At 40.1% G+C, this 13,160-nt stretch overlaps 1 long non-coding RNA gene across 1 annotated transcript; it reads left to right on the forward strand.

Moving 5' to 3' along the window:
- The first annotated feature begins 10,468 nt into the window (after positions 1 to 10,468).
- On the forward strand, positions 10,469 to 12,579 carry LOC123145786 (uncharacterized). The gene is made up of 4 exons (XR_006472449.1): positions 10,469 to 10,532; positions 10,616 to 10,786; positions 11,090 to 11,175; positions 11,269 to 12,579. It is a non-coding gene; the product is annotated as an uncharacterized lncRNA (long non-coding RNA).
- Positions 12,580 to 13,160: the final 581 nt, after the last annotated feature.

The following is a 13,160-nucleotide window of genomic DNA, read 5'->3' on the forward strand; positions in this document are numbered from 1 at the left end:
AATCATTTCTAGGTACATAAGTATCTATTTAATCAGAGAAACACCAAAAAAATCCAAGATTCAACAACTAGCTAGGAACGGTCAAGCCCGCCATTTTGACCGCATTTTGAAACGGGCATAAAAAATTCAAAAAAATCAAAAAATTGGAAAACCTTCGCATTGTGTCATTATATGTGACCAAATTTCCAGGAAAAATAATAAACTTGTAATACGGTAATTATTTTAAAAAAGTGTTCTCGGAAATGAGCTATCAAGTGTGAAGATTCATGGCTTTCAAGTCAAATGATCAATCTTATGGCCACATTCATGGCATAGTTTGTTCAAATGATCTCATATTGTGCACAAGGGTGCATATTGGAATGGCAAACAATGTTGTCTAAGGAAGTTTTCATTTTCTTTGGATGAAAAAACCATTTTTCATTTTCTGAGTGCCTGAAATGAGTTTTTTTGTGAAGGACTTCCGAAATATTTGTTACAAAATTGGACCAAATCATTTTTCTAAAATACTAGGCCATATTTAATGCACACTTGACCAAATGGTTGGGTGTAAAAAGTTTTCATTCTATATTTTTATATGCATTAAGAACATTTTTCCAATACAAGTTTAATACTCGTATTTGTTTTTTGAAGAACCTAGAAAATATTTGTTGCAAAGTGGAACAACACCATATTCTATACGTATTTAACATTACTGCAAGTTTAATATTTAAAAAAACTTGGTCAACATTTAATCAAAAAATGTTTAACATATTTTTCTAATGCTTGGGTTAACATTTTTAGAATACATGATAAACCATTGCGTAAACATTATTTTATGTATAGTGTTTTTCAAATTTTCATATACATGAGAAGTTGTAAAAATCATGAAAATTTAAAACCTTAGCGTCGTGTCACATTTTTTTGGGCCAAATTCACAAGCATTATTTCAATACTTGAACATTTCTTTAATATCATGAACTCCTTTTACTCCGCATACATTTTATTTTTTCACGTACATTTTTCCAACAAATTCACTTTTTATGTTTGAAACTCTTTTGAAATCCTGAATTATTTGAAAGAAGAAGAAATTAAATAGAAAAAAATAATAATAAGCATACAAGACATAAAAACGCCTGCTAATAGGCTATGGGCCGTGAGCCCACTCGGCGGACCGCTGTGTTAATGTAAAAAAGATGTAGAGAAGGGGAGGCCTATCACGATTTTGGCCCAAGCCCAGGAATCTTTATCTATAAAAGAATTGATTGTAGTAGAATATCAAAACCGAGGTGGTGGCGTGGTGGTATGATTCTACTGCTTTGTGTGGTGTGGCACAGGATTGAATCCCCCTTTGCCCATGTTTGTTTTGTACTTTTCTTTTTCAAAAGCTTGATTAACTTTTCATGGTCGCGTGATGGGCAGCCCATGGCCGTGAGCAGAAAGAAGCCCCGGAGCATCGTGAGGATGGCCCAGTCGGTCCAGGCCCAACAGATGAATGACTGTATAAATTAGTTGCGTGGGGGAAATATCACAAGCTGAGTGCTATCCCGTTGGTTAGCCCCCACTCAGCGCCCCATGAGGTCGCGGGTTTGAATCCTCGCGTTGCCTCTTTTTATTTCTGCCGCCTGCTTATGATTTGTTGCGAACACGTAGTCCCCCTGGTCCCACACGTCAGGTTGGTGCGCTCGTAGGTGCTGCAGGCCCCACGCGCCAGATCGGTAGGGTGGGTCCTACACATCATTGGAAACATGTGGGCGGTGCGGGTCCCACTCGATGGGACAGGCCCCACATGTCAATGGGAGCATGTGGGTGGTGTTGGTCCCACGGGTTCCACCTGTCAATAAGAAACAAAATTAAGTGGTTAATAGTGACATGTAACTGAGATGACACCTAAACATGCCATGTAGGCGAGATTGATGAGGTGTCTGCCAAGTCATGTCAAATCAGATCATCCTAGACATTTACGACTATCTAAATAGGTCATAATCAACAAGAAATAACATTGTAAATCATGTTCATAAATTTACGACCATCTCGTATAAGGCAATTGCGACCTTTCTCACCAAAACGGTCGTTATGGTTTAGGGTTTGGACCCTCCAAAACAGCTTTTGACCAATGGACTCTAAATGGTCGTAGATTTATGACCAATTCACCCACAGTCACTAAGAGAAGGTCACAAGTTGACATATTTCTTGTAGTGACCATGTTCATCATGATTCACTTTGCTTCCTTTGTGCTCTTGATGCGTGAGTAGTCCCCATTATTTTGGGGGAGATGGAGGAACCCTAGTGTGTAATAGATTGTTTGGTATTAGAAATTAATATCCTCTTTGCATCTTTATGTTTATATATAGTCTTCTTGATGTTCGGTGAAGTCCACCATCCAACATATGCCAATTTGGAGGGAAGCTTATTACTGGTAGCAAACTGTCTGATCGTTGAGGTAGGTACGTGACAGGGCCTATCTCCCCATGTCTCTGGTCGTTATAGCAGGGGGCAAATACAAACCATCTATAGGTTACGTCCACGGGGACCTTTTTGCCCTTATTCACCATTTGGTAACCGGAGTGGGGAAGAACGGTGGTGGCGCATGTGATGCGGGCTGCCGCATGTATGCACATATCTGTACCGGCTTTGACCACATATAGAAATATGCAAAGTGGTTTAGGAATCCGACGTAGCACTGTGTTTAGGCACCACTATAGATGCACACTAAGGGGAATCCTGACTCCCTAGGAACGCCTTAATCCTATTGATTTCAACACTTTACTTTACGTCCCTCATTACTAAATTCTATTTTAGTATTTTACACTTACGCTCGCTACACCATTTCCATCATATTACTACTGCTTTGGATTTCTTACAGCTTGCAGGCATAGCTATTTAAACCCTTCAAGAGACAAAAGATTGATTCATGTTCTATCTGTGGGATCGATACTCTTACTTTGAAAAGGCTACAATTAAACCCTATGCACTTGCAGGACATCAACCATGGTGGGAGAACTACACGCTCGTATTTCGGCCTACTCTTCGTGATGGCCCTATGGAAGCTGTTGCCACCACTGTGGGTTCTAGCTTGCGAGGGACCGGGACCCCGCTAGCGGACTTCTGATGCCTGACTCTTTGTGAATCGAAATGTTTAAGCACAGCCTCATAGGTCTTGTCAAATTGAGCTTAGTCTACTTCTCGCCCTTCCTGGTCATGATGTGGGTGACTGGAACCTTATGCCCACGTCTAACATGGTAACCATAGTAAGCGTGAGATGCGTGTCGCGTCGTGAGGCCCGACCACTCGCTATTACTGAGATGGCCATAAAAAGGGGGAAACGAGGTAATTTTCGTCTATGCCTTGTTCTTCTTCTGCGTTCCCTTCGCTGAACTACTTCGCCTCCGCTTCCACCATTGCTACCTATATGATCCTCACACCCATCTCCTCCTCTTCCTGTCTCAAGAAGATGACCAAGGCGAAGCCCAATGATGCCCCTATACATTAGTGATATGTAGACCGTTAATCCAACTGCATCTATAACTAATATTCCACCCAAAGATTGCTATTCAACATGCATCTTGAAGTATTAAGTTTATAATAAACAAAGCACTACAATAAGCATGATGACATAATATAGATAGTAAACTATCATCCAAGTGTGATAAACAAGGCATCATTTTATCCTTAGTAGCAACAATACAATACATGCTCATACCCGGATCACTATAATATTGAACCCACTACCATGCACAGCTCCTTCTAAAGAACTACTAATCAATCTTGGCCAACGAAGACAAATAGACCGGAGAGCATACATGACTACTTAATTATGTAGCAAAGAAACTTCAAGAGGTTCCATATAATTCAATGAACAATCTGATTATAAAATGATAATTCATCATATCCCAACAAACACAACCACCGATTACACCATATGGCTCCCAATCATGTGAGGCGGCTCACGGGAACATTGTATTTCAATCACAAGGAAGAGGGGATGCCATTTAGCTACTGGTATGGACCCGAAGGTCCTAAGGTTGATGAAGATGGATCTGTTGATGGATTCCCCCTCTGATAGGGTACTGGAATAGGCCTCCAGATTGAATCTCCCGGGAGCAAGAACTTGCGGCGGCGGAAAAAATTGCAAAAAAGTGGTCCTGGGTGTTTTGGGATTTCTAGGATTTATCATGTAGACAGTAACACATTATAATCTGTTAACGAACGCTCACGAGTCACGAGCTTAACGAGCTTCAAACGAACCGAGCCGAGCAGGGTTTTCTGCTCGTTAATCTTAACGAGCTTAATGAGCCGGGCCTTAAAGAGCACGAGCTTGACGAGTACGGGCTTAACGTGTCGAGCGTCTTGTTAATCCACCCCTATGTTTCTTAAATTGTGTTGTGGCCTATCTTGTTCAAAAAATTGCCTTAGATTATTAAAAAATCATCTTATTTAGATCGAAACTAGCCCGAGATTGAATTGAGGTCATTATAAGATGAGCACGAATGACTTTCTACGGCCCGCCTCGAGATTCGCTTAGTTCGAGCTTGTTTGAATTTTATCAGAAGTTAAGCTGGGCCTAGTCTAACTCACACAAACTCAACTCGTTTGTAGGCCCTAGTCCAACTCACTCGAACTCGACTCGTTTGCAGCCTACACTCAACCAATAGTCTTCCTTTGTTTGGTGGACGCACATATAGTGATACATCATTCTGCTACATAGAATGTATGATAATTATGATAATTAACCTTGTAATACTTAGGTTCCTGCCAATGTGTAGTATGATATGGATCTTTGTTTTTCAAACAATGGTGGATTTTATTGATTGAAAATGAAAGTTCAAGAGGATACGAATACAATAAGCACACACCTGAACTCTGCATAGTTAGGATGCACACAATCAACACAAAAGTGTGCACACATAAAAAAACACGCTGGCAACTAACAAAGTCAGACCAAAGATTTGCCTAAGCGAGGAAAAAAGAGAAAACCTGATGCGATCAAAACAGTGATCGGCCATACAAGAACAAAGTGTGACATGGGATCTATAGGTAGAACTCTTTCTCCTTACTTTTTATTCAGGATTATATATTGAGTTGACATTATTTCATTATACCATGGAAATGCAGGTAACATAAGTTGTGTCGGATTTTTGCAGCTGTGTGCAGCACAAAAGCTTTTGCATTGCTCCAGCCTCACATGCATGGTTGTTCGTAGTGGGAGGGCAGAGCCAGGATTTAGACATGAGGGGGGCGAGAGAGATAACATACTTGAGAGAGCCAATACATGAATTTAGTCTCAAAAGTAGCATTGATACGAAAGCATTGGAAACAAATATTTGACAGTACAAAATGTTACATCTCTATTAGTTTAAATTTAACTCTATGAATACGTCAAGTGGATATGTAATTTGGGTAGCATGAATATTGGAGCTGGAAGCATGCCTCTTAAAAATAAATATATTTTTGTTGTATTCCTCTTCTTCATACTTCAACCATTGAAACATTGAACAGAGTCTGGAATTAGAATTCTAAATTGTAACCTTGCCATATCTAATAGGTAGATCAAACTATTTTTATATGTAGTTGGACTAGTTCATCATATGTCTCTCTGATCTGAAAAATCTACTTGGAGTTTGTTGTAAATCTGAGTTTGTTGTATTGCGATAATACCAGTGGCGTACCTTAAGTTGTGCCAAAATCAGTTGATGAAGCAGCCCTGATTCAACCGCTAGATTAGAAGCACGGAATGAATACGCAGTGCTCCAGCATCGAGGAAAGGAGCAGCGAGATCCGTCAGGCGGCGGCGCATGGGCGCACGAAGACATGAAAAAACCTAGGAAGAAAACTGACTACTCGATCGATGGCTGCCGCTTCAAGTACGCCTAGTTTCCTGATACGTAGGTAGATTCTGTGTGTTGGGCCTTTGGGCTGGATTATTGGATCATTTAACTCTAAAATAGTACGTCAGCCCAGCCATGTCTATACGTATATTTACGTTACCAGTGTACGAATACCCAGCGAACATTCACAGGGGGGCGAGACGATGGGGGGTGTTTGACCCCTGCTCGCACCCGCCTGCCTCCGCCTCTGGGAGTGATGTGTGCGAGGAACCCATCGAGTAAAAACAAGATATCGGCGCGAATCCGGCAACCTGCCTCGCGGTGAGGATCAGGTGCTGCTCGCCTAAACTCGGCAACGCGACAATGAGCCTGGCTGCCCTGATCCTAATAGAATAAATGTACACATGCAATAATGTGATATGTCATAATAGGTTGGGGCAGGCATGTTACTAATAGAATCATGGAACTAGCTAGCACTAACTCGACTTGTATACATGGGCTGGGCACACACAAATGTTCAACAATGGTCGTGTTGGTTGTTTTGAGCTGCACTGTGCATGACAGCTACACATGCATATATGGAACGATCTGCCCATAGTTAGTTTGTGTTCTCTTAATTAATTACCTGCACAAGCATAACCAAACCAGTTTGCCCAATATTAGACTAATTAGCAGTGTGACCCGCGCATTTGCGTGGCTAGATTTTTTTTTATATAGTGTATTTTGATTTCACGTTTAGTTCTTGGTGTACTTACTATAAGATAAAAAAATTCAAACTATAGAACTAATGGTACCAAATAACATCAAACAGAGTTGGTCTCATACTACCTCCATATCATAAATAGGAGACACTTCAGATATGAGTTATGTCAAACTATTAAAACTTTAACCATTAATGTCATTTTTATTATTAGATCTGGTGGACATCTATATATAGATGTGTCTCGGCAATTTTGTAGAATCTTAAAATTTTATAAGTTTATACATATGTTGTACTATAAGTTAATGGGCAAAGTTACATCTTGAAAACGATGCTAGTGTCCAGAATGCCCTTTTTATGTGATATGGAGTGCGTTATTGGATCTCTAGCTGTTTTACTTCTAGGTGAACTGCTATTAATTTAAAAAAATCTACGTGATTGTATCTTGGCTAATTATTCTATTAAGTAAAGTATGTTATTGGCAATATTTTATGTGGGCGGCAGAAAGTGTATGGTAGATGGATTGCTATGCAAAATTCTAGATGTCTATATTTTCACCAATTTTCAAATGTCTTTCTATCAAAAACTAAATCAAAAATATCGACGACCCTTAGATCTTGTGTTGTCTTTGTTTGTCACCATCAATATCGTTTGTTTATGGTAACATAAGTTTCTTTGCTTCGCCATGTCTCCAGATGTTTTCCCATCTGATCCACGTATCCATAAGAAAGATATTAAAGCATTTATCTCTTGCACAGTCTCAATCGAGTTATGTCTAAGCATTCACATATTGTTTTGCATTGTCTTATACTTATTTGAGCTTAGTTACATGACTCATTTCTTCGAACCCTGCTGCTTAAGTGATAACATCTTTTATTGTGTTTTCTTCACAAAATATGTCCACTCGAGCAATAGCATGCTTGCATAACCATATCATTATTATTACTCCGCATCATGCATGTCATTTATGATTCTTGCACATGCAAACGCTATCTGGTTCTTTCCTACCTACCACTTATCTACCGTTGTGAACGGCAAGAACTTCTTGAGTGATCTCTAGGTCATGCATCTCTACCCCCACCTCTGATATGTGACATCGAGCTTTTTTTGTACTGCTGAATATATACATGTTGATAATTTAGAGAGAACTAAATGTTTATTTTTATTATTATTCCAGAATGCCGCACATGGTGATTTCAAATTTTGGCTTTTTTTGCCAAATTTAAACCCAAGATATACATATTGATACCTTCCAAGAAAATTGCATTTTTTTTATTCAAATTCAGAAACTGATACTATCAATTTTTGGATATGTGTTGACCAATGTTCGTCAGTTCTTAAAACGGTTTGTCTATAATTCGAGTTGTACTCTCAATAAAAATTTAATTTCCGTTACAAATCAATTTGAAAATTTAGTTTTTTGCCATACCATGTGTAGAAATCAAATTATTAATATCACTTTAATAAGTATAACTTAAATATGGTTGTATTATTTCTGATTCCTAGTTCAACCAAATTAGTCTGAGTAAAACTTGTGGCTCAAATGCTCATACATTCTATGCGGCTACATTTAGTCTATAATACATATCACTCCTTTCACTTTGTTTGGTATTATTTCTGGTTCCATTTTAACCAAATTAGTCGGAGTAAGACTTATAGCTCAAATGCTCATAATTTTTTTGCTTGTTGTATTTAGTTTGGATTCCCATTGTTTTGTACGGGAAGTTTCCGGTTGGAATTTTCCCTGTCTGGTTCGTTGATATGGTTGTATGTGTTTTTTTAGCCGTTTACGTATATTTTTTGTTGTACCTCATATTTGTCGGATGCTAAATATTGCACATAATATTGTCCTGTGTATTTTTAGATCTTTTAATATTAACCATTATAACCGAAATCAATAATCAATGGATAATGTATGTATTATTTTTGGTTTTATCTTATATTTGCTGGATGCTAAAAATTGCACATAATATTGTTCTACGTAATTATTATAGCGGTCCTTGTTTATCCTCTGTAGGTTGATCTATTATTAATTTTTTGAGAGATGTGTAGGTTCGTCTATTTTGGCTGATCGGGTCCTGGCAGAGAGTGATCTGAGTGTGCGTGTGTGTAGTGGCAGGTTTGCCAACATGGGCCAGGGGGCTTGCCCTTTTTCCCCGAGGAAGAGTTGATGCCTTTTATGTTTGTCCGTACACAATTAGGATTTTAACCGGAGACTGATTGCATGTCCCTTGCAAGTGTCCTTCTCTAATACGTGATGGTGTTTGGATATTTTTATCATATTTTTTAAAACAATGAATCAGATGACATCCTTGCGGCTACATTTACTAGTTTGTAATACATATTGCTCATTTTATTTTGTTTGGTATTATTTCTGGTTCCCATTTTAACCAAATTAGTCAGAGTAAGACTTATGGCTCAAATGCTCATAATTTTTTTGCTTGCTTTATTTTCTTTGGATTCTTATTGTTTTGTACTGGAAGTTTCCGGTTGGAATTTTCCCTGACTGGTTCGTTGATATGGTTGTACGTGTTTTTTTAGCCATTTACTTTTTTTTGTACCACATATTTGTCTGATGCTAAATATTGCACATAATATTGTCCTGCGTATTTTTTAGATCATTTAATCTTAACCATTATATCCAAAATCAATAATCAATGGATAATGTATGTACTCCTTCCATCCCAAAATTCTTGTCTTACATTAGTCTAGATACGGATGTATCTAATACTAAAACTTGACTTGATACATCCGTATTTAGAAAAATCTAAGACAAGAATTTTGGGACAGAGGGAGTATTTTTTTTGGTTGTATTTTATATTTTCCGGATGCTAATTGTTCTACGTAATTATTATAGCGGTCCTAGTTTATCCTCTGTAGGTTGACATATTTTTTCAAAAATGTGTAGGTTCATCTATTTTGGCTGACCGGGTCCTGGACGAGAGTGATCTGGGTGTGCGTGTGTGCAGCGGCAAGTTTGCCAACATGGGCCAGGGGGCTTGCCCTTTTTCCCCGAGAAAGAGTTGATGCCTTTTATATTTGTCCGTACACACATCTTTCCCTACTAATAAAGCACGGAGTGCTTCTGCCCGTCCGTCGTCGCTATCGATTTTGCATAAAAGTCCTTCAGTTTATTCGAATTCAACCCGCAGTCCTTGTTTAAGTGGATCTGGAAAAACGCTTTAATTTTGCACAAAGGACCCTATGTTTTGGTATATTCAAAACGCGGTCCTTTTTACATGGGCGGCGCGACTGGAGCTTGCAGGGGGCGGATCCGCGCACGGCGGGGGCTTGGAGGCGGATCCGGAGGTGGGCGGCGACGCGGGGGGCGAGGAAGGCCGGAGCGCGGCTTCCCGGGCGGATCCATGGCAGAGAAGAGACTGGGTGGTGAGGTTGAGAAGAAGGGAGAAAAGTGGGGCGGTGCGGCGACCCACGCAGGAGCTCGCCGGAGCCGGGTGACGATGGACGGGCGCGGGAAACAGAAGGATCCGGCGCGGCGGCGCGCACTCCTTGTAGTTGGAGGCGGGCCTTCATGGCCGCGGCGCCCCTCCCCCCGCGACAGCTCAGGCAGCGGTCAGATCCGCCCTCCCTCCCTCCCTCACTCCTCGCACTGGAAGACCTAGCCGCTGGGCCATGGTGACCGACGGCGATGATGACGGTGGTGGCTACCTCGACGATGGATAAAATCCGCTCCGCCCCTCCTCTTATCCGTCGACGACCGCTTGAATCCCGAGAGGAGAGGAGAGGAGTGGGAGATCCATGGCGGCGGAAAGATCCGCGCCTGGATCGGACCTGCTCGTCAAGGAGACCCACGCCATGGAGCTGCTCGTCAATGTTCCACCCTGGTGAGTGTCGATGCCATGGTTCTGCCCTTCTTCCCTCCCCTTCCCTGATGCTCTTCTCTCCCTCACGCAGGCACACATCCAACATCGCCATGGACCAGTAGCTCAAGCCGTCTTCTTCTAGATGGTGATGGGGTTCCCTCACCATCTGCAGGTCATCATCCTTAAGGGCTCCACCATCTGCAGGTCTTCCTTCTTCTCTTCTCTCTGTTGGATTCCATTTGATTTTTCTGCTCTATTGGTGAAGCTCCCTCTCTTCTCTGCTGCAGTGTCTACAGTGGACTATTTGCATCTTCAGTGCAAATACCTGATTGTATATGGATGGATTGTAGGGTCTAACCACCTTGATTTGATTCGGGCTGGAGCAGCAGCAGCAGGTCCTTCCTTCCATGGAGGGCATCCACAACATGACCCGCACAAGGAGCTCCAAGCAGACAAAGGTACCTGCTCCATTGTTGTACATGTTCGTGAGTTCTTTGTGATGATGAAACCACTGATTGGATGTCCTGATTAGATACAATCCATTCCATTGAACTGTGGGGACAACATGAGGCATATGTCTCTGATTTGTTGTTACTTTGGTTGACAATATGTACTGTGCATGCGTGTGTGTGTTGATAAGTAGCAGATTTGCTTGGCCGCCTGTGACACTCATGCCAAATCCTTGACATTTCTGGGGTTATACAACCATCATGTTTTCTAAGGTTTTGTTTTCCCGCCTCCATCTCTTCCATGGCAAGCAGCACAGGTTTCTTTGTTTGTAAATTAAGCAGTCTGGTAGATTTGGAAAGGAGGAACAGGGTACTGAACTTTTATATATCTGCACAAGGTACCTTTCAATTAATAAGATTTGTTTTTCTGTTCTGAATAGGGTACTGAGCCTGATAATTGTACCTTTCTATTCTGAATTGCATATTTGTAGGAATACTATGTTATGTAAGAACATGGCGGTGCAGTCACCCGAGGTGAAGAAGCTCTGTCACCTACCTCTACATCCTCCACTAGGCTGACAAGCACAACTGCTAACAAGTATGCTAATCCACCCTCATCTGCATCGCTTCCTCCTAGCCTGTGATTTATGACATGGAGCATGTTGTTCTGTTATCATATACACGAATCTGTCCATGCTTAAATGTGGTCATAGGTTGTGGAATAGGAGAAACAATATAATGTTCTTTAGCAGATGCAAACCTGTCCATGCCTTATTTGGACCAATAATTACTGGTGTTGCCTATTTGATATGTAAACATATTTTTTTGGATGTCACAGAAAAATGCCATGCTACTACATAAGTTTGAATCAAACAAATTAAATTTGTAATAAGATCCCTGAAAGTAATTAAGTGCTTCTTGAATGCATGGAAACAACAAGTTAGATATCTCAGAGGTACTATGTCATATATTCTGAAAGTGGCGCACATGGATATGTATTCTTGGTTAGCTTTATGTTCCATTTCTGTTGTACATGCTCCAAGAGTTAATGTGTTATTCTGAAAGGATATGAAGTGAATTGTCTTCTACTGCAATCAATGGGCATTTCGTTCTACACATATGTCCTGATGTTGTAGTGCCACTTGATTTCCTTTAAAATTTCAGTAACAATTGAGCAATATTGGCCTTCCCTTTTTCCTGTATTAAGTACTATTCATGGAGTCAAAGCTCATGGAGATGGTCTGTTACTGATTGCTGCATCTATAGAGCTCACTAATAAAATATCTGCTGGTTCATCTAACTTATTTGATCTATATGTTTTTGTTTACCTGCAACACGAAGAGAAAAACATGCTCAATTAGTTCATAAATTTTAAAATTGTGCATTTTGTATAATTTCTGCTGGTTCCAGTCACAGCATGCCAGCATCTAATCCTTGCAGCAACACCAGGACTAGACTTTGGATATTTTTCTATACATTTGACATTAAAGTTATACCAACTTGCATCCATCGATCACTAGCTATTACATGCAGTAGGTAATTATCTGATGTCAATGCAACATCCAAATCATTGAAATACGACCTCTTATTCTACACAGTTCTTTATGCTTTGACAAATCACAAAGTAGAAATCGATTTTAAGATAATCTATAATTATAATAAGACCAGGGATTGCTTTTCTGAAAGAAAAACAAGGGATTGTTAATATGTTTAAATATGAAGATTTGCAGTACTGTAGGTCCTTACCTCTTCTTTTCCAAAGTAGATAGGACAAAAAAAAATATGTCCCCACTAATCGGTACGTGCAGCAGTGAGGAACCGAGCAAAAGGGGAGCTTGGCTTCCAATGGGGTGATGGACAGATTGTAGGTGGGTGCTTGCCTCATATCTTCAATGCGAGAATATTGATTTCTCTTCTACTCCCTCTGTTTCTAAATATAAGTCGTTCTAGGGATTTCAATACAAACTACATACGGATGTATATAGACTATGTTAGAGTGTAGGTTCACTCATTTTGCTCCGTATGTATGTAGTGGAATCTGTAGAAAGACTTATATTTAGGAATAGAGGGAATATCGGTTAGTAAGCATTTTCCAAACTGTACGAAAAAAATGTTCAGGAGTTAAACTACTTTTCTTACTATTCATGCGAGATGGCAGAATACTTTGCTTACTATTCTCTTCAATTATTCCCCGATTACAAGGATGGCATTGTTCACGAGTTAATCTACTGCAGAAAAAATGACACACCATTGTCAAGTTGGTAGGAAATCAACCTGCTGTATCTATTTGTTTTTTTCTTCTGGCATGTCCATCGACTCTGTTAACACCAAACAAAGTAACAAACTTGACAAAACTGAAACTCATCTCCCAGATTTCTCTATG

This window comes from Triticum aestivum, chromosome 1B, assembly GCF_018294505.1.
Source record: "Triticum aestivum cultivar Chinese Spring chromosome 1B, IWGSC CS RefSeq v2.1, whole genome shotgun sequence".
NCBI lineage: Eukaryota > Viridiplantae > Streptophyta > Magnoliopsida > Poales > Poaceae > Triticum > Triticum aestivum.